The 21,968-nt window shown below is 41.3% G+C and overlaps 1 protein-coding gene across 15 annotated transcripts in view; it reads right to left on the reverse strand.

Moving 5' to 3' along the window:
- Positions 1-21,968, reverse strand: part of APBB2 (amyloid beta precursor protein binding family B member 2) — a 382,829-nt gene that overhangs the window by 333,095 nt on the left and 27,766 nt on the right. The window contains exon 2 of one of the 15 annotated variants that reach the window (XM_061419964.1): positions 7,844-7,880. The exons of the other annotated variants lie outside the window; for them this stretch is intronic. The gene's annotated coding sequence lies outside the window, so the exon portion shown is untranslated. The remainder of the gene's footprint in view (positions 1-7,843; positions 7,881-21,968) is intronic. 15 annotated transcript variants of the gene reach the window in all.

Raw genomic sequence — 21,968 nt, forward strand, 5'->3', positions numbered from 1 at the left:
CAAATAAATTACTTTATAGTTAAAACAGAGGAATGATATGAGGTCCTGAGAAGCACTCATACCACTTCCATAATATTCTTAACAAAAATGCGTAACACATGAAGAATCAACCAGCAAACCCAAAACGAGGGGCATTCTACAAAATAACTGGTCAATACCCTTCAGAGTGTCAAAGTTATGAAAGACAAAGAAAAGGTGAGGCTTTGTTCCATATTAAGATGACTGAGGCACTATGACAACTGAATATAACTTGTAATCCTGGATTGGATCCTAGACCAGAAAAAGAAACATTAATGAGGCATTAACTGGCAATATTTAAATAAGGTTCCTGGACAGTAATATTAGACCAATGTTTAGTCCCTGATTTTTGATTACTATACAGTGATTATGTAAGATAGTTACATTTAGAAAATCTAGATGAAGAATGTAAAGGAATTTTTTGTATTTTTCACTATATTTTTAACACTTAAAATTTAGGCTTTTTGAAAGCCTAAAATTATTTCAGAATAAAAAGTTCAAAACACTAAAAAATTTTCAAGAGACAAAGAAGGGTATGAAACAACAAAAAAGAAATCCCAAACAGCAGAAACCTGTGCAATGTCTATTAACATACAATGGACTAAGGGGCCCGTCTCCTGTACAGAGATGGCCTTAATGGAGATCTAACAGACACAAGATGTCAGACTCTTATTTGGCTTCTCAGGTAGGTTTCCCTCCAGAACACACGTCCAGACTCCTTTCTAGTTCTAGTCTTTAACATTAACCAACTGATTTTTATTTCATATGAAGCTCTTGTGATCTGAACTAACAAGAACCCATTCCCCAGAGTCCAATTCTTTTATAGGTGTACTGAGAAAAAACTCATTTTCCAGGTTATTAAAGGTAAAAGCCAGACCCCAGACTTTGGTGATAAACAGCTACTTGCCCTGTGTGCTGCCCAATGACCATTCTGCAAGACCGTTACACCAAAAGCTCCTTACTGTTCCACACTTTGCTGCAAAGAAAATAGGCAGCTCCCAACAAAAGAATGTGTACTCAAGGTACAGTTACCTTGTAAAGCAAGAGAAGATGTCAGAAGCCAACTCTGAATCTTGTTGAATAAAGGATTATGGAGGACAAAATAGTCAAAGATCAAGAGCCAAACTCATACACAACTCAGCTAAGGTTTAGCAGACTGTTGGTTTGAATAACACTTTTATAAGACTCCCCTAGAACCTATATCCACAGTGGCCCAGAATGATCCTTATAAAAGGTAATCCTACCCATGTCTTTCCCCAACCTAAAGCTCGTACATAGTTTTCCATTGCATTTAAAACAAAAACAAAATCCTGGTAGTAGCCTAGTGTCCTGGGCCCTGCCCACTACTCTAGCTCTTCATCAAGGTCCCTCTGCTTTGCATGCTCCAGGCCCTGAGTCAGTCTTGATCTTCATTCCAAAGACTCAGTGCAAACTGTGCTCTTTGTCTAGAATGTCTTCCCACTCCCATCACCCTGACATACCCACACACTCACACACACCCAGCCTAGCTAACTTCGATCCACTCATCAACATCATTCGGGTTTCAGTTGAAATATCACTTAATCAGGGTGGCTTTTACTGACCAATCTTGAGAATTAACAGGGGTCCTATGATTTCTCTTCATAGAACCTACCACCATTTCTAACTATATATTTAAAGGCTCTTGGTCTCCTATTAGATTAGGAGCACCTAGAGGGCAGGGATTAAGTCTGGTTTGCAGACCACCACATCCTAAAGTCCAGCACAGCATTCTGCACTTTGGACAGAGAGGTGGATGATCCTGCCCAAGTCCTTAACTTTTTTCAGGGATTAAATGAAGCACTGTATGTCAAGCATATGGATATGGTAAGCACTCATCAATGAGAGCTATAAGAATTACGCCAAAAGGTCTTTGCTCCAAATATGCTTGAAATTTACCACCGCTTTTTCTTTCACCTGATGGAGGGGAAAACAGCCTAGCAAAAGATGCCAAGTTGTCACTTTTTCGATGATATTTCTTGACTGCCAAGTCAGCTCATTTTAGGATTACTGAAAAACTTCAAATTGCAAGGTATCATCAAGAAAGGAAACACTTCTAAAATTAACACACTACATTTTTGTTACTCTGAGATAAATCTATACTCATCATCAGTTCATTTTTACTTCCCTCTATAGTCTTCAACGTCATCATCTCTTTCAAACTTCTGGTTATTACTACAAGGACATTGACTCCGTTTTCAAAGACTCTACTAATAATTTTCATGAAAAGGAGTTAAAACTATGGCCAAAATTTCACCTGCTTTAAAAACATGAAAAGCGTGCTTACCTCAACTATGAACTCGTGAAAGTAGGATAAATCAGTTACCCTGAGCAGTCCTTGTTCATAGGATTTAGAATCATGTACAGTGGTAAGTCAGTGAAAAGATAAAAATAGGGGACTGAAACACCCAAACTGATCATTTTTTTCAAGATATGTTTCATTGTAAGAGCAGAGAAATTCTCCTGGGCCCAGACAGTATGCTCAGGCAAAGGAAACAGGGTCCAAATACTGAGATTTCTTAGGAGATAACTAGACAAATTCCTATTGACCAGAAGAAAAATGAGAATTCAAGAGTGTGTTACTTCCTTAGAAGTAAACGACACTTTAAAGAAAATGTCTCCACTGAAATTCCAGATTTATATATTCTATGCAGCGATCACCTAGCAGCTGCATGCAAGGTCCAGTGGGTAATTCAAAGATGGACAAAGATGGGAGTCGGGGGAGACTTTCCTTCTACCCTCCTAGGTTTGATAGCTAGGTCTATGAAATAAACTGAGAACAGGCAGATTAACAGGAGAAAAGGTCCACGGATGTATTAATTTTTAACATAACACACATTGGAGACATCACAGGAAAAATAAAATGAGTACCCCAAAAAAGCAGTGAGATTTGACAGCTTATACACCATCTTAAGGAAAGGGAAGGATATCAGCCTCTCTGCAGAGAGCAAACGATTTTTCAGAAGATGAATAAGCCCTTAGAAGAATAGATGGGAGACATCATAGTTTGTTACGAAGTCTGTCTGGGTGTGGTGTATGTGAAGAGGCAATCCTTCCCTGGTTGATGAAAGTCGTGGGGAGGGGATCTGTGACAACCGAGTTCCTTCTGGAGGATCTGTCTTCAGGTAGATAAGGGGAGTTCAGAGAAAGCCTCTCTCTGTATTTGCTGTTTTTCAAGTGCCTTTAGTTAAAACAATCAATATATCAAAGTAGCACATTTTGGGGGGCATGTAGGTGAACTCCTTCAGATGATCGGTATCCTCAGTCATGGGATAAACAGATACATAATACATACAAAACTGCTCATGCATCTGATACTTTGAATCTCACGAAAGCTAAGAACCTGTGGGGGGGGGGGGTGATATTTAAGCAAAAAAAGCTCTCTTAATTTAATCCCCTTGCCAGACTAACCAGCACACCCCACTCCCTCTCCACAGCACAATGACTAATGTTTCAGCACACCAGCAGCTCACAGCTAGTAGGAGGCGCTACTAGAGCCCAGGGCTTCTCCAAGTATGGTCCAGAGATAGACACCAGTCTGCAAACTGTTATCAGCTGCCCAGGAAATGGGAAGTGAGCATTTACAATAGAAATGTGGGTTGTCTTCAGACACAGTTGCCACACCCAAGTGCATGAATAACAGACTCATCTCAGTGACCAGTTTTGGTGATGATGACCTTGTGAGGCAAGTTGTCAAGTGCTGTAGAACCATGGGATCACAAGTGATAGTTTAAGTTTACCTTCTCAACGGTAATGTAAGTATATTAAAATCGAAACCCACTTCTTTCATTGAAAGATCATTTACATTTGACCATAAATTTAAAGAACAAGTTGGATTTGGCTACTGAGGAAAAACTGAAGTTGAATTTTGACACAAGCATCACTTGCTTCATTTTGGAGAAAAGTGAAAAATAAAGATCCTGAGCTTGCTGAAATTGCTTTGTCTTTCTTCATCCTCATCAACATTCCTCTACAAGGCCAGTTCCTCTACCATGGGTGTTACTAAAACAAAATCATAATCAATTGAGATATACATTATTCATTAATTCTGAGACAAGCTAGCACTAACCCAGCCTAGAATAAATAGGTTAACAAGCAAGAGTAAGTTCATCTATGACATCAAAAATCTTAAAACACTGATTACATCCAGTGAACCAGTGAAGTTGCTCAGTCGTGTCCAACTCTTTGTGATCCCATGGACTGTAGCCTACCAGGCTCCTCCATCCATGGAATTTTCCAGGCAAGAGTACTGGAGTGGGTTGCCATTTCCTTCTCCAGGGGATCTTCCCAACCCAGGGATTGAACCCAGGTCTCTTTACTGTCTGAGCTACAGGGTTATTTAATATGGAGAATCACCACTTTAGTCATAATTTTCTGTTCAGCTATAACTGGATTAACAAATTAACAAGCTATAGTGAGTTGTTATGTGAATTACCTATATTCATGCTTTTTTTTGAAGGAGATGCACAGATTTTGTAATTTTCTTTCCTATATTTGCTGTGTTTATATTTAACAAAATGTAATTTTATTTATGTTGTTTCTAAAATATTTTAAAAAAAAACCTAAGGCTTGCATAACTTTTTTATTTCTTTCCTCCTTTTTTTGTTAATAAAAGAACAAATCCATGACAGATTGAAAATAAAAAGACTAGACCTTCACCACATATAGGTTGAGAAGCAGAGGTCAGCCCCCCAGTAAAGCTGTACCTTTCTCTAGGGTCAGATGTGTTCACGTCTGTCTATGCTAGTTGTTCAACTGTATGTAAACACATAATAAACTGTATAAAAACACATAAAATATGAGCTCAGAAAAATGTTTCTATGAAAATGAAGTTGCATATCTGAATACTGTAGAGTAATTCAATGAAAGAGTAACACTAAAATAACTGCTGTCAAATTAGGCATGAAAAAGTGGCAAAGGATGGGGAGGCAAATCAGAAGAACCTGGAAGAATTCTAAACTCATAGCTCACAAGCATCCTAACACTCTAAAGCAAGCCAAACTGAAAACCAGGTAGACTAGGCATTGCAGGTTATGGTCCATGTGCCAAAAAACACATGGAAACCACTTATCAGGCCCTACTTCAGAAATTAGCAACATGGATGTACATTTATATGTCTAAATTTAAAATATAAGATATAAATAAATGTAATGTTTTTTACACTTCTCCACTTCAACTGAGCAGCTGCTGGTCATAAGAGCCCCAGATAAAACAGCTTATCCTATAAACACAAAATTCTGCACTGAATATTCAAGAGATTCTGACCTCCTGGCTATATTACTGAGACATGACCGGTAGATGACAAAACAGGGACAAAATACAATGTATAGAAAGACACACCAGTCACAAAAAGCATAAGGAGTCCAAAGAGAGATTCTAACCATATAAAGAAAATGAAACAACTTGTGAAATTGCAAAGCATATGTCTCTTTTTTAGTAACACTCTTATCCATACTGCATTCCTGCAGAGAATGTGCTTTTTAGCAGTTAACAGCATTAACCAGGAGAAGGCAATGGCACCCCACTCCAGTACCCTTGCCTGGAAAATCCCATGGATGGAGGAGCCTGGAAGGCTGCAGTCCATGAGGTCGCTAAGAGTCGGACACGAGTGAGAGACTTCCCTTTCACTTTTCACTTTCATGCATTGGAGAAGGAAATGGCAACCCACTCCAGTGTTCTTGCCTGGAGAATCCCAGGGACTCGGGAGCCTGGTGGGCTGCCGTCTATGGGGTTGCACAGAGTTGGACGCGACTGACGCGACTTAGCAGCAGCAGCAGCATTAACCAAATAAAAGCAGGGCCCTAGGGGGACTTTTTTCGAAAGGTCAAGAAACAAATGCAGAATCAAAAAGTAATATATAAAATTCCTTTATGAGATACTGCAAAACATTTTCCTCTTACTATTGTTAGGTAGGTAGAATAGGGAAAAGGAGTCCAAAATGGCGGTGGCTAAAAGACAAGGAAGGTCAAAGAAAGGTCCGAGGACCAGAGTGAAGACTTCAGGCAGAACAAACAGCACTCCTGGCTAAGCCCAATTTGCATAGGGCAGGCCCAGGTGGAGGAAAACACATATAAAAGGAGGAGCCAAACGCTCCCGCGCTCTCTCTCTCTCTCTCTCACTCTCCTGCTATCTTCTAAATAAAATAGAGCTGTAACACTGATTTGCCTAAGAGCTATAACACGGTTTGTCCAAGACCCAAGAGCTAATGTCCGTCGCTCCAAATCTTTATTGTGACGAGACGAAGAAACGAGGAACGTACACTCACGTGACACTATCAATACAGAAAATTGTTTTGAAACATAAACCAAACTAATCCATGGCCACAGGTTTAGCTTAATTCTGAATCAAACTTTTTGGAGCTTATCCATGGAATAAATGCAGGGGAGGAAAAAATAATTTTCCCTCCACATTTCTGAATTCTTAGCTGAAACTCTTGTAATAAAAGACAGATTAACAAGAAAGAAAAAACAAATAAAAACTCATTAACATATATACTTTGTATACATGGGAGATATCCAGAGGAAAATGAATAACTTGAAGAGGTGGCTTAGAATTCAGACTTAAATACCATCATAATAGGGAAAGGCGAGGGGGAAGTTAGCATCTTAGCGGAAGAATGAATGGGTCTTTAGAAGAGGAGGGACGAATGATAGTTTGTGACAAAGTCTGTCTGGGCCTGGTGTTGACTCCTAGTCTCCTTTCCCATGATAAGGGTCAATCCCTTCTGGGTGATGAAACTCCTGGGGTGGGGCTCTATGACAACTGAGTTCCTTTTGGAGGATCTGTTTTCAGGCAGATAAGAAGACAACTGGGACATGAGGCAGACAAAGCCTTCCCCTGCATTTATGTGGCTCAGAGCTTCCCTTGTGGCCCAGCTGGTAAAGAATCTGCCTGTATTGCGGGAGACCTGGCTTCAATCCCTGGGTTGTGAGATGCCCTGGAGAAGAGAAAGGCTACCAACCCCAGTATTCTGGCCTGGAGAATTCCATGGACTGTACAGTTCAGGGGTCACAGAGTCAGACATGACTGAGTGACTTTCACTTTTCAAGGGCCTACAGTTCAAAATAATCAATATATCAAAGTGGCATCTTCAGAGGCGGCACGTCCTAAACTCCTCCAGTCAAATTCGGGGCAGCATATGCTACTACCCTCCACACACAAAGCGCAGGCTATGGGGGGTGGACACCAGGTGCATGTTCCAGGCCCTGCCCTCCAACTGTGGCTCTGCCAATAATTAGAACCATGACTCTTAATTTTGGGGTCCCCATTTGCGATCTCAGGGAGTCAGCACCACAGGTGCTACCCACGCTAAGCTTCTATTACTGTGGAACTAAACACACCAGTGAAATGCAATGACGCTTTCATGGGCAATGAAAGGCAAGAGGCAAACATAAAATCCACTAGAGTGACAGATCTGGACACTTGCCGCCTTGGTTATGAAAAAAAGGAAAACATGGGGAGACATGTAGCCCAGATAGCAGTGTCCCGGACAACCAAACTTTTATAATCCCTTCTGGGAAAATGAATAAAACCACAATATAACTTCTAAAAAAATTTTTTTTGTTCGCGTTCAAATAGGTTTTCTTCCTTATTTTGTAATTAGCAAAAATTTATTTTTAAAATAACAAGAAGGAAGTATATTGAGACTAGGGATTCACAGTGGTTATTTAAAGACTGCTTTACTGGCATCTTTATCTGCTCATACAGAACATTAAATTAATTTTTTCTTTTTTAGCGAAAAGGTGATAATGAAGTAATTAGGAACATACATTCAGAGCTAGGTGGCCTGGATCCAAGTCCCACTTACCAGCTGTACATCCTTGAGTAAGTTTCAGTTTCCTCATCTGCAAAATGAGGAAAACATGGTCTCATCATCTCACACGGTTGCTGGGCATGAACAGGAGTTAATATACGTACAGCACTAAACACAGCTTTTCTGCATACACAAGAACCTACACAAGCGTTCACTAATACTTTATGGTGACTTTTTCATGTTTAACCAAAAATAGATGCTCACTAACACATCAAATGAAAACCAAACAAACATCAAGACCCTAGAAAACCTCACATAAAAATATCAACATTAAATACTTAAAACACTAAAATAACTCCAAGAATATAATGACATATATCATGTCCTATGACGGGTGTATGCTATATATGACAGTACCTTCATTTAAGTATTTTCCCAGGCTCCAATCCTTCATCAATTCATCCTACACTAGATGAAACTTCCGAAAGCAATGGGCTTAGGTCAGTTCCTCCAAGAACCTCGATGACTCCACACAGTACAGGGTAAACCCCAGAGCCAGACTAAATGAGCCATTAGCACCCTGTACTTCACAGTATCTACCAGTTTGTATTGGGTTATAATTACATACTTGAGTGTTTGGTTAATGCCTTTCTTATCACTAGAATGACTGACAGCCCAGGACGTAGGCCTGCATTTTACCCACCACTGTCCATCACAGGCACGCCTGCTGCAAGTGCCATTATGTACGTGATGGATGACCCTCAGCATCCATGCAGGCTCACAAAACACCCCATTGGTACGACCTTTCACGGTTTGCAAAACACCCTCACATAAATTTTCTCACCTGAGTCTCACAGTAAGCCTTTAGGGAAGGCAGAGGCCCCAGAATTCAGAGTCACCGAAGGTCACATTCAGTGTGCTAACTCCTAGTCTGACGTTCCTTCCAGAACATTCTCCTGAGTTAAATCCAATAAATCATACTAAGGCTTTGACCTCTCCTTGTACTTTTCAGCGTCTATGGTTTTTACTCTTCCCTTCTACCCATCTAAAACGTCTCCTGCCTCCTTTCCTGATTTTCATTCTTTATTAATAACAGTGATTGATGGGCAAATGCTCCACCTTCCCTCAGGTGTCATACATGTTTCATTGCTAGTGCATGGACACCCGTGTATTTACTCACCAAAATGGTTTTCAATTGTATGGACATTTCAATATAATACTGAGCACCTACTAAGTGTTTGACTGTGTGAAATTCCAATGAGAACTGCACAGTTAGGACACTCCTGTCCTAGTGGTTAGAAAAACCATTGAAGTTTCTAGAAGAGAATAACAATGTAAATCAACATGCTTTAAAAAGCATACAATAGCTGCCACCCAGCCTGAGATATCCCAGGTACCTTAGTTAATAAGGAAAGTAACTGCTAATTCCCACTAAATAGATTTTATCAATTTCTATATCATTTTGAAAAAGAATACAGATTAAATTAACTTACCATCATTTTAAAGAAAAATATTCATACAACGACATCCACAAGCCAAGTACCCCCAGGTCTACTCCACCAAAATGGTTTTTGTCCATAAGGTCTGTTACACAGTTAACGGTCCTTCTCAAACTCATCAGCTCAAAAGCACACACAATTAAAATGGAAACAAGAGATGCAGGAATCCTATTCCTCTGAATTAACAGCACAGAACCACAACTCTAAATACTACAGCAATAAACCTACAATAATCCTCGTGAAATATAGTATCAATTAAATGTTGGTGCAAGAAATGTAACGCAGAATTACTGCCGTATTAACACTCTCTGAAGATAAATCACCAGACTTTAAACAAGTGCAAATCGATTCTATGAATATTTAACACAGCTGGCTGTATTTAAAATTTCCCATGGCAGACATATACTGGCATCCAAAAGAGCTCCAAAGGGTTAAAAGTGAGAAATTATATATGAATTCAGAAAAAGGAAAGACAGCAGCCTGTGAATTTTTCTTATCTTGGAAATGACAATATTTTACAGCCTCAGGGGAAAGAAGACAAAACAGTATTCCATAGTGTTAACTCATTACAGGATTTAATAGAAACACCACCCAACTAATCCTTCCTTCCCATCTAAATTTCATTGCTGAATTTAAGAGTCCAATCTCAGATAAGAAAGAAAGTTGCAAGAACACTGTAACAAGAAGAAAGGACAAAAACCTGAGATATTGTTTGTCTCAAGATAAAGGTGTGGGTCCGTGAATCTGTATAAAGCTGCATGCCTGTCTCCACCTCACTGTCTCCTAAGGACACAACTGCTTTCGAACACCATGGTACCACAGGTTTTGAACAAGCCTAAGCAAGCCTGCAGAACGGTGGGGTTGTGCTGGTTTTCTTGTTTGAGGGTCTTTAAAAGTAGACTGAAACTTGCCCAGGTGTTTTCTTTTATCTTCCAACAGATCAAGTGGCCTCCGCACACCGCGCACCCCCCCCCCCATAAGTTTCTTGATCACTCTGCCTTTCCCACACCTTGACCATCTACAAGGCGGTTGATTTATAAATAAATCCCGCAGAGAAGCCATGACCAACCTCTAGAGAGGAGCCTCATGAGGAAAAACTTCCCTTTTATTATATCTAAAGCTCAGTTTAATTCCACTTCCCTCTTTTTTTTCCCTCTGTGAACTCAGTAGAAGGGAATAAATCCTTGAAGAAATAAAATCCCTTTTATCTCACAAAATAATCACATGTGCAAATTCTATAAGTTAATAGCTAATCGGTGTGCCCCTCAAAGGAGGGAAGACATCAATGATCAAATTTAATTCTCTCATTTGTGTTTAAAAGAGTCAGACCTAATTTGGCCTTATAGAAACAAAGCATTTAATGTCTCCTTTGGTTCTGAAATTGTACCAGTCTCCCTGAAAGTTTAAGTTCACACTTTCACCTACATTCAATTCCCAGCAAGTGTATAGAGCTTTTCCTAATAGTTTCACTGAGTCATTGAGGGAATTGGAGTAAAACCCAAGGTCCTTCTGTTTAACTCCACTCTGAGTTGCCCTTTTAGGTCTTCTGCTCCCTTACCTTGGCAGACTGGGAAGATGAGATAAAATTCAAGTATGTTAATTATACTTTGCTCCTAATTCTTGATTTTAAGATATGCAAAGGAGAAAATTGCGATGCTACTAAAATTGTTTTTGGAGGTAAATTATCCTGCAGACTTAATTATGTATAATTTCTTCATTTTCTTTATTCAAGCAAATGAATTCCAGATAAATTTCCTTTTAGGTCAAATTTTTCTTCTCTTGAAAAAATTCATGACTAAGCCTATATAACCCTAACACTGCCTTACTCAACCCTCAAGAACTGAGTATTACTACATATCCTGTTAGGAGGAAAGGAGCTAAAACTTGTCTGAAAGGCGGTAACATTACATACTTTGCCATGAAGTTGCTATTTCTGAGAAGAGCTAAGACTAAACAACCCTGTAAAAGAAAAGAGGAGGGAGCCTAAGAAGTATCGATACCTGACCTCCATCCTAAGATGGTTTTCCATTTCTAGCATCCTAGTTACTCTTCATCTCTGCTGTCAACACGGGCCCTCACCTCCAGCAAGCTACTCATAAAATTAAACGCTGCCTGTGTTTAGCCTCTACTTTGTCTCTTCCGAGTTCACTCTAACCAGGCTTTCATCACTGTCATTCTCAGAACTGCTCTTGTCAAAGTCACCAATGGCCTCCATGTTGCCAAAGCCAGAGGTCAACCCATTTCTTACTCTATTGGATGATTACTTTTGAAACACATTCATTACATGCCTTCTGAAACCCCTCTGCCCTCTTTCTTTGGGTTCACTTCCCACTTCACTGACTCCTCTTTTCAGGGCTCTCTCTGTTGGTCCCTTTCACCTTTGAACTCTGGATTCCAGAATCTCTCATACATCCAATTGCCTCCTCAACCTCTCTACATGAGTGTCTAACAGGCATCACAAACTTAAGTCCTAAATCAGACTCCTACTGTTACCACCTCACTGGCTCCTTGCAAAACCCTGCCCATCTCAGCAAACGGCAACTCCATTCTTCCAGGTGCTCAGGAGCCATCCTTGCCTCTTCATTTGTTTCCTCTCTCTCTCTCTCCTTCCTCCTCACCACATCTAATCTACTGCGGTAACAGCTCTACCTTAGTGTATCTTAAACCTCACAAATCACTACCACCCTCTCTAGCATCTGGCACAGTGAACAGCATCTCCTGCCTTGATTACAGTAATGCCTCTGCTTCCTCTCTTCATTCTCATCTCCATAAAAGAGTGATCATTTGTAAAAGATAAATTTGATTATTATATTATTAACCTGTTCAAAACCCTCTAAGGGCTTCCCACCTGCTATGGGTTGAAGTGTTCCCCCACCCTACCTCACGAATTCACATGTTGACGTCCTAACCGCCCAATACCTTATTTGGAAAGATGGTCATTGCAGATTTATCAGTTAAGATGAGGTCATTAGGGTGGACCCTAAATCAATATGACTGGTGTCCACATAAGAAGGGGAAATTTGGACACAAAGACACACACACAGGGAGAACCCCACAGGAAGGTGTGGGTTGAGACCTGCAAGCCAAGGAACACCAAATATTGCCAGCAAACAACCAAAAGCTAGGAGGGAGAGATGGAGCACAGACTCTCACACCACCATCAGAAGGAACCAACCCTGCAGGACCCTGATGGACTCATGACATCCAGAACCATGAACCAATACATTTCTGTTGTTCTTCCACCCAGTTTGCGGAACTCTATTAGAGCAGCCTGAGCAAACTAATACACTATTTCACGCAGCATAAAAGGTGAACTCCGTGCGATGGCACAAAGGTCCCACATGACTGTACCCGACTCACACCCTGGCCCCCTTAATGTTCCCCCAATAGGCCAGGCGCATGTCTCAGGGCCCCTGCGATGGCTCTTCCTGCAGCCTCTCTGCTCTGCTCCGGTACCAGCAATTCTTTTAGATGTCTGTCTCAATGCCTCCATAAGGCCTTCTCCTCCCTCCAACACTCTCACTCCCCTCACCAAGTCTTGTCTTTATCCACCATTGTGTCACCTCCGGAAACTTACTTACTGTGACAGACTGGGAGAGCCACTGCTAAGAGCTGCAGAGCAGCTGCAGGCAGAAGCACTCCAGGGCCCAGCTCCTCGGTGACCAGAGAACGTCCTGCCGGAGGCCACACCCCTTCCGGGCAGCCACACCAGGTAACACACCTGAAGGTAGCGAGCTCATCGCTGATGCCTCAGCTTGTCAGGCAATCCATGCTCACTCCAGGGTTCTCAGGCAGGCTGGTGGAGGCTCTGTCAAACCTGCACCGCAGCTCAACCTCATCCTCTGTCCAATCCTGTTTCCACCCCCTTCTGTTCACTGTGTGGATCCCAAGTCAACACCTTGTTCCCCAACCTCCAAATCAGCGCCTACTTCAAGAAAACCCAACCCTGAAGCACTTACCTGCCTCCCGCCACTTGAGTATTATCTTATTGAGGGCAGAGAGTTTGTATCAATGTGTCCCCAAAGCCTAAAACACTACCTAGTAGGAACAGGAAATAACTGAATGGGGATGGTGGAAGGAAGAAAAGGAGAGGAAAAAAGAAAAGGAGGGAGAGAGGGAAGGAGGGAGAGCACTGACTCTGCAGATAGGAGACTGCTGCTGCTGCTGCTAAGTCGCTTCAGTCATGTCAGACTCTGTGCGACCCCATAGACGGCAGCCCACCAGGGTCCCCCGTCCCTGGGATTCTCCAGGCAAGAACACTGGAGTGGGTTGCCATTGCCTTCTCCAATGCATGAAAGTGAAAAGTGAAAGTGAAGTCGCTCAGTAGTCATGGACTGCAGCCTACCAGGCTCCTCCGTCCACGGGATTTTCCAGGCAAGAGTACTGGAGTGGGTTGCCATTGCCTTCTCCATGGATAGGAGACTAGCCCCTGGATAAAATCTTAAGATGGTCATTATCTGTCACAAAGCAAAAGGAATACATACAATTACAATGAAACTGTGCATGAGGTTTCCAAAGTGCACGTGGCTGTTTTATTTCAGAGAAACTTAAAAAATTTTGTGTACAAAGTCTCTGAGATTCACTTAGTATCTTTATACTCCTGACTCCTCCCTTCCTCCTAGGATTTTAAATTTTGCAACCTCAAGGTCTACCATCAAGAGGATTTCAGGACCCAAACCTTTCAGGTAGGAAAAATACTGTGTAACTACTGTTCAATAGCTTTGTGATATCTTATACGTTAATTCTTAACTCCCACTAACAAGAAACTCTGCTTGGCATTTGATGGATATAAACAGTGTATTATAGCCTTTCTCTTTATTGACTGTGTCTTATTTCAGGCCTCACTCTCTCTCTCTCTCTCTCTATATATATATATACACACACTTTTTTTCCCCTCAGAGAACTGCCTTTCACGTTATTGCAAAACTAATTGCATTCAGCTCTGACAAATGACATAAAATATATTTTCCATGCTCCATAATTGGCTACTTGTTTGGACCCAAATAAGGCTGATTTCCACCTGGTCACATACCTCATGCCAATTCAATCAGGAATATGTGAGGTTTGACTACAAAGTAACAAAGCTGAGAGGGTTGTGTGTGCTTGATTTATAGAGTCACTTCCATTTCTTTACATATCATTGCATAATGGGATTCTAAGGGGAAAATGTAAAGACATGTTTAACAACAAAATCACCTCTAAACTAGAGCTACTATCACTCTACTGGTCTGAATTACAAATGGATTCAGAATACTGTGCTTAGAGCACAGAAACGTCATACACAGTTGTATGTACACATAGATAAACATAAATATTCCATACATAGAAATATTTTATAACCATAAATATGAATAACAGGGTCCTCCCAGTCAAACCTATCTAATTTCATCAACCTTCTGAAATTACATCTTTCACTGAAGCAGCCCCAGGGCACAAATGCAATAAGATAACATTAATTAAAATACATAAAACCATCCAGGAGTAGCAAGGAATATACTATCCAATTTTTTAAGGGTAGAAGTTGAACCAAAAATAGTAATCAATGTTTTGCCAGCTTAAAAAGCTAAGTCTTACATAGTGCCTGAAGCTACAACTCTACCAGACTTTCTCCAAGGTAGAATAATAATAATAATTAGCATGTTATTCATCTGTCTGGTATGCACCTAACTTGGCAGTGTACATGTGCACACTCATTTTGCAACCACAAGCTTCAGTTCTCTGCTACCTACTGGCCATTAAGCAGAAGCTGCGAAGTTCCAAAATACAACGTGCCATCCCCAATCACTATGCCAACATTCAAAGCACACACAAAAAATGGAGATTCTATGCAATCCTAATGAGACCCTCGTAACTACTGCTGCTGAAGTTCAGCTCTCCACTTCATGACATCTGGGGACTGAAAAAAGAAAACAAATTCCTAGGACATTTCAGAAGACTGGCCATTCCTGTTGATGATCTACCTAGATAACGCAAAAGAAAAGAATCTTAAAGAGGCAGGAAGGTTTCCAGCTCTGCTGTCTGTGGGGACAGTCGTGCTGCTCACCATGGCAGGGAACACAGCAAGTCCTAACAAGGTTAAAAAGTGCTGGCATCACACACGGCTGGCAGGGATGTAAACCTGAACAACCACTTTAACAGACTCCATGAAGGCTGGACAACCCAGCAATCCTACGCCTAAGAACACACGTGGCAGAAATGCACGGTACGTGTCAAAAGCATATACAAGAATGCTCACAGCACCATTATTCTCGACAGCCAACAACTGGGAAACCGAATGTCTGTCAACAGTCACGTCAGTAAGCAGAAGTATAGTCACACAATGGAAGACCACGCAGAGGAGAAGAATGAACTACTGCTACTCACAACAACACGGGAGGCTGAGCACTAGACCACCCATATGAAAGAGGACATACCGCGTGACTCCGTGTTTGTGAGGTTCAAAACAGAGAAAACGCAGCCACAGTGACAGAGGTACAATGGGAGGGATCTTCTCTGAAAGAGGACAAGAGGGAAGTGGCAGAAAGGATGGAAGATTTTCCATCTTAATCTGACTAATGGCTACACAGGTGCACACAAATGGAAAAACTCACCCAGCAGTTCACTGAAGATTTGTGCACTGCCCTACAAAGAAAGTGTCAGTCGCTCAGTCATGTCCGACTCTTTGCGACCTTACAGACTATAGCTGCCAGGCTCCTCTGTCCATGGGATTCTCCAGGCAAGAACTCTGGTTGGGTTGCCATGCCCTCCTCCAGGGGATCTTCCTGACCCAGGGATCGAACATTCAGATCTCCTACATCGGCAGGCAGATTCTTTACTGTTTGAGCCACAAAGGAAGTCCAATACCTTAATTTTTACATTTCATGAGTAAATTAAATTCTCCTAGCCCTGCAGCTTTACAGAGACAACAAATCCCCATCATTGAGCTTTCCCAAGGAAGTCATGAATGAAATGTTCTGGATGTGGCTCAGACTCTTCAGATGTAGAACTGTATGGCCTTGACAGAGTATGTCATCCCTCTCTCCTACTTTTTCTAAAACCTCCCCAGACATAATTTATTGATCCCTTTTCTGTGTTGAAGGAACAGGGATCTCTATGCCAGCACTGATGATCTGTGAGCCCCAGGGAGACAAGCTGGGGCTCACTCACTCTTGTCTCCTAAGCACAGAGCAACAGGTACTGGATTTTGTTTGAATAATTCAACAAACCTTCAGTAAAATTCCCTTAAAAGTTCACAACTAAAGATCAAGTGTCACATCTTCCCTTATAATTATCCAAGTAGATGCAATCCTACACCTGCTACCATTTTTTTCCATAAAAAAGTTGATTTAATCCTCTAATATTATCATCCTTGAAGAAATAAAAATGCTCCACAGTGGCACATATTGCTTAGCCTGACTTCATGCAGTATTTTTGTTTTCTAAAGGAGACCATAACAAAAGAATTTCCTACATAAGCTATTTCTATTTTTATTGAAGTGTAACTGGTTTATAATATTGTTAGTTTCAGGTGTATAGCAAAGTGATTCAGAGATATATTCTTTCTTTTTTACCCTTTTCCACCATAGGCTATTACAAAATATTGAATATAGTTTCTTGTGCTATACAGTACAGAGAAAGCAATGGCACTCCACTCCAGTACTCTTGCCTGGAAAATCCCATGGACGGAGGAGCCTGGTAGGCTGCAGTCCATGGGGTCACTAAGAGTCGGACACGACTGAGTGACTTCACTTTCACTTTTCACTTTCATGCATTGGAGGAGGAAATGGCAACCCACTCCAGTGTTCTTGCCTGGAGAATCCCAGGGATGGGGGAGCCTGGTGGGCTGCCGTCTATGGGGTCGCACAGTCGGAGACGACTGAAGAGACTTAGCAGCAACAGCTATACAGTAGGTCCTTGTTTATCTACGTTATATATTGTAGCAAGTATCTGCTAATCCCATATTCCTAGTTTATCCCTCCCCCACCTTCCCCTTTGATAATCATAAGTTTGTTTTCTATGTTGTGAGTCTATTTGTTTTGTAAATAGGTTCATTTGTACTATCTTTTAGATTCCATATATAGGTGATATAATGTTTGTCTGACTTACTTCACTTAATATGATAATGTCCAGGTCCATCCATGTTGCTACACATAGAATTATTTCATTCTTTTTTATGGCTGAGTAATATTCATATGGTGGTGGAGAAGACTCTTGAGAGTCCCTTGGACTACAAGGAAATCAAACCAGATGATCCTAAAGGAAATCAATCCTTAATATTAATTAGAAGGACTAATGCTGAAGCTAAATCTCCAATACTTTGGCCACCTGATGCAAAGAGCTGACTCATTAGAAAAGACCCTGATACTGGGAACGACTGAAGCAGAAGGAGAAGGAGGCAACAGAGAACGAGATGGTTGGAGGCCATCACCAACTCGATGGACAAAGTTTGAGCAAGCTCCGGGAGATGGTGAAGGACAGGGAAGCCTGGCATGCTGCAATCCATGGAGTCGCAAAGAGTCAGACACGACTGAGCAACTGAACAACAATATTCATACACACACACACACACACACACACACACACACACCCCGCGTCTTTATTCATTCATCTGTCAGTGGACAATTAGGTTGCTTCCACATCTTGACTACTATAAATAGTGTTGCTGAGAACATTGGAGTGCACGTATCTTTTCAAATTAGAGGTTTTGTTTTTTCTGGATATATGCCCAGGCGTGAGATTGCTAGATCATACAGTAATTCTATTTTTAGTTTTTTAAGGAACCTCCATACTGTTTTCCATAATGACTGGTCAATGTAAATTGGTGCAATGTAGGAGAGTTCCTTTCTCTACACACCCTCTCTAGCATTTATTATTATTATCGACTTTTTGACGATGGCCATTCTGATCTGTGTGAGGTGATATTTCATTTTGTTTTTCATCTGCATTTCTCTAATAATTAGCTATGCTGAGCACCTTTTCATGTGTCTGTTGGCCACCTGTACGTCTTCTTTGGAGAAATGTCTATTTAGGTCTTCTGCCGATTTTTTGATTTGTGGCTGTTTGGTTTTTTTGATGCTGAGTTGCATAAGCTATTTGTATATTTTGGAAATTAAGCTCTTGCTGGTCACATCATTTGCAAATATTTCCCCCTATTCCATAAGCTGCCTTTTCCTTTTATGATTTCCTTTGTGGTACAAAAGCTTGTAAGTTTGAATAAGTCCCATTTGTTTACTTTTGCTTTTATTTCTTTTTGCCTTGGGAGACTGTACTAAACAAAAATATTGTTACTACTTATGTCAAAAAATGTTTTGCTACACAGGCTATTTCTTAAAGTTCTGTCTGTGATCATCTCATCAGAAGAAGTGAGAAAAAAGCAAATGCCAGTCATGAAAAGAAGGATACAAGTCCTCCTTTATATAATCAGGTTTGGCTACTGGATGTGTTATGTTTTGCAATGTTTCGTTGTGCAGGTTACGCATCAGAGACAATTTCATATTAGTCTTATACAGTTGGCCATTAACATATGGCTTCATTCCTGGAGATGACAAAAATTCACCTCCTAAGAAACATAAAGCAGTTGAACCAATAAAAAGTAAGAATTTTCTCTAAGAAGAACTGAAAGGAAGCCAGTGAACGCTAATCTCCCACTCCTGATTAAGGAGCTTTGGAGAAATGGGGAAGGAGCCCGTGGTCTCTTTCTGATGGACAGAAGCAGCAAGAGGTTGGGGGACCAAGGACCAGGAGATGGAAAACACTTAGCCCACTTTGGCCAATGAGCAACCTCCTCTCTGCCTTACTAATGCCTGTGTGATTCCCATGATCAAACCATGGCTATAAACCATCAGCAACAGACTATTCATCGGCTTAACTCAGGGTCCACTGAAAATGTCAATAGCTATTCAATTCTTTTTAAAGTTTATTACCAAGCATTCATTTTATTCTTCCCCCAACCCTCCCTAGAATACCCAAGTGTCAAAAAAGATGGTTCTTACGAATACAAGAACCAATGGTTCTTACCCCTCACCAAGTGGGGTGACCAGTCTGAGAAGTACAAGTGGGCAACCACTGACCATGCCTCTGGGGTGCGGGGCAGCCCTGACTCAGCCACCCTCCACTGCAGTGGCCAAGGCGTCACAGTGAATATTTGGCTTCGCAGGACTCATTGTGCATGCTAAGTCACTTTAGTCATGTCTGACTCTTTTCTACCCCATGGACTGTAGCCCACCAGGCTTCTCTGTCCATGGAATTATCCAGGCAAGAGTACTTGAGTGGCTTTCCATTTCCTCCTCAGGGGATCTTCCCACCCAGGGATCAAACCCGCATCTCTTAAGTCTCCTGCATTGGCAGGCGGGTTCTTTATCGCTAGCGCCACCTGGGAAGCCGCTGCAGGACTGATTACTTGTCTTCAATGACAAAACAAATGAAGCTATTTTTCTCACTTCTTCATTTTCAACTCCTTCATTTCACCACCAAAATTAGGGACCTGTTTTCACAAAGCATAGCTGGTGGCATTAGTCAAATGATGTTTTTAACAATGGAGACCACACTATCCGATGCTGAGATGGGCCTTCTGAAGTGTTATTCTTCCCTGAGACAGGAGAATAGCATAGGCAGGGCACAGTAGTAGTAAGACAGACCAGATTATGAGGTAGTTTTTTCGAGACCTCCAAACCTCTGAAAGTGAGCTTGACAGTGAACTGTTCACAGTGAAACTTAAAAGCTTACTGGTTAAGAAACCTGGGTTTACAAAAACAAAAATAAAAACAAAAAACTAGCAGAATTCTAGTCTTGGTTCAACTACTTCATGTATTAAAATTCTTTAAATTCTGTATTCCTTTCTAGATAACCAGAATATATTTACTTAGATGATAAACCAGCAAGCCTTTTTCATCCACCAATTACCTTAACAGTAAAACAAGAAAAAGATGAGAAAGAATTCTCATCTGGGGGAAAGAATGAATGTAACTGGTACTCATTAATACTATGTGATTGATAGGCCCTCTTAGGCACAGCCTACAAACCTCACAGCCTTTTAAGGCAGAAACTGATCTCTCCAGCCCGTAGAAGAAAACTGAGGTGTGACGTGTCCAAGACCAGTTAGCAGCAGAGCTAGGGTTTGAGGCAAAGACGAAGGACACCTCAGACCTTTCCTAGACCACGATCCTCCCACTGGCATTCCTGAGCACGCCAAATGGAATCCTGGGCCTCCCCAAGGCTACTTCCACCAGCAAGCTTCCCGTGCTCCTTGCGGAGGCTGCCGTTTTCTGCATCAGTACTTCTGCAGCTCCCCCAGGACCCAGCTGGGAACAGGCCCACCACTGCTGCTGTTACCGCAACAGTCTGAAAAATACAGCACAGCCTTGAGCAGGGTAGAAGAGCCTGAGAGGACAGAGAGAGAGAAAACACACACATGCATGCAGGCAAGCGAGAAGGTGGATGTGTGCACAGAAAAATAAGAATGGTGGAACTGTAAAAAAAAAAAAAAAAAAAACGGAAGTAAAGATAAATTTTAATTCATACAGAAAAGCGGTCATATTTCCTTAATACGGTATATCAGGATCTAATACTTGGTGGGATATTTGAATATCTGAAACATTTTGTTACAACAAAACTTTAAAGATAGATACGCTGCTGCTGCTAAGTCACTTCAGTCATGCCCGACTCTGTGCGACCCCATAGACAGCAGCCCACTAGGCTCCTCTGTCCCTGGGATTCTCCAGACAAGAATACTGGAGTGGGTTGCCATTTCCTTCTCCAAAGATAGATATAGAAACATAGATATCAATATGACGTATATAATTATACACACCTGGAAGGTTACCCAGACTGTTAACAATGTTACCACACAAGGAGCAGGAAGAAAGAATGGGGCACTTATACTTAATTCTGTATACCTAGAGAGGTAGTAAGACAAAACCTAAAGAACAAACATAAGTTTTCAATAATTACTACAGTTTTACATGGAGATGTAATTTTACATTTGACCCAGCAGATCACACCTCTCCCTTGAAAGATATCCTCATTTGGCTTCTAACACAGCACACCCCGCCATCAGTGCCCAGTCCTTCTAAGTCTCCTATGCTGCTTCTTACGTCTCCAACCCTAACATGTCAGTGCAAGTCTTCTCTAACTTCACCCCCTTCCTGGATGATCTTTATACAGTAAGTCTATATACAAATGAGTCCCGTTGTAAGAGCATGTTCATAAGTCCAACAAAATTAGCCTACTAAAACAGAGGGCAAGCTGTAATTTCACTAACGCCTGATGTTGATGGAATGCACGTTGACATCTTTGAAAGTTTGCAACTTAAAGGTTCTTATGTAGGGGACTTACTGTACTTCCAAATCTCTAAAGACGTCTTTCCCCTAAGTTCCAATTGCTGGGTTCATATCTCCAATCAATGTCTGTTAAACACCTCAAACTGTCATATTCAAAGCTGAACTCCGGATCCACCCTGTCTTTGCCCGTTTAGACTGCTATAACAAAATACCATAGACTGATGGCTTAAAAACAACAGAAATTTATTTCTCAAGGTCTGAAGGCTGGAAGTCCAACATCAAGGCACCAGCAGATTCAGTGTCTAGTGAGAACACTCTGCCAGGATGCGGACTGCCAACTTCTCCTATATTCACGTGGCAGAGAGCAGAGGGTTAGCCAGTTCTCTCATGACTCTTACAAGGGCACTAATCCCATTCATGATGG

The sequence above is a fragment of the Bos javanicus genome, chromosome 6 (genome assembly GCF_032452875.1).
Source record: "Bos javanicus breed banteng chromosome 6, ARS-OSU_banteng_1.0, whole genome shotgun sequence".
NCBI lineage: Eukaryota > Metazoa > Chordata > Mammalia > Artiodactyla > Bovidae > Bos > Bos javanicus.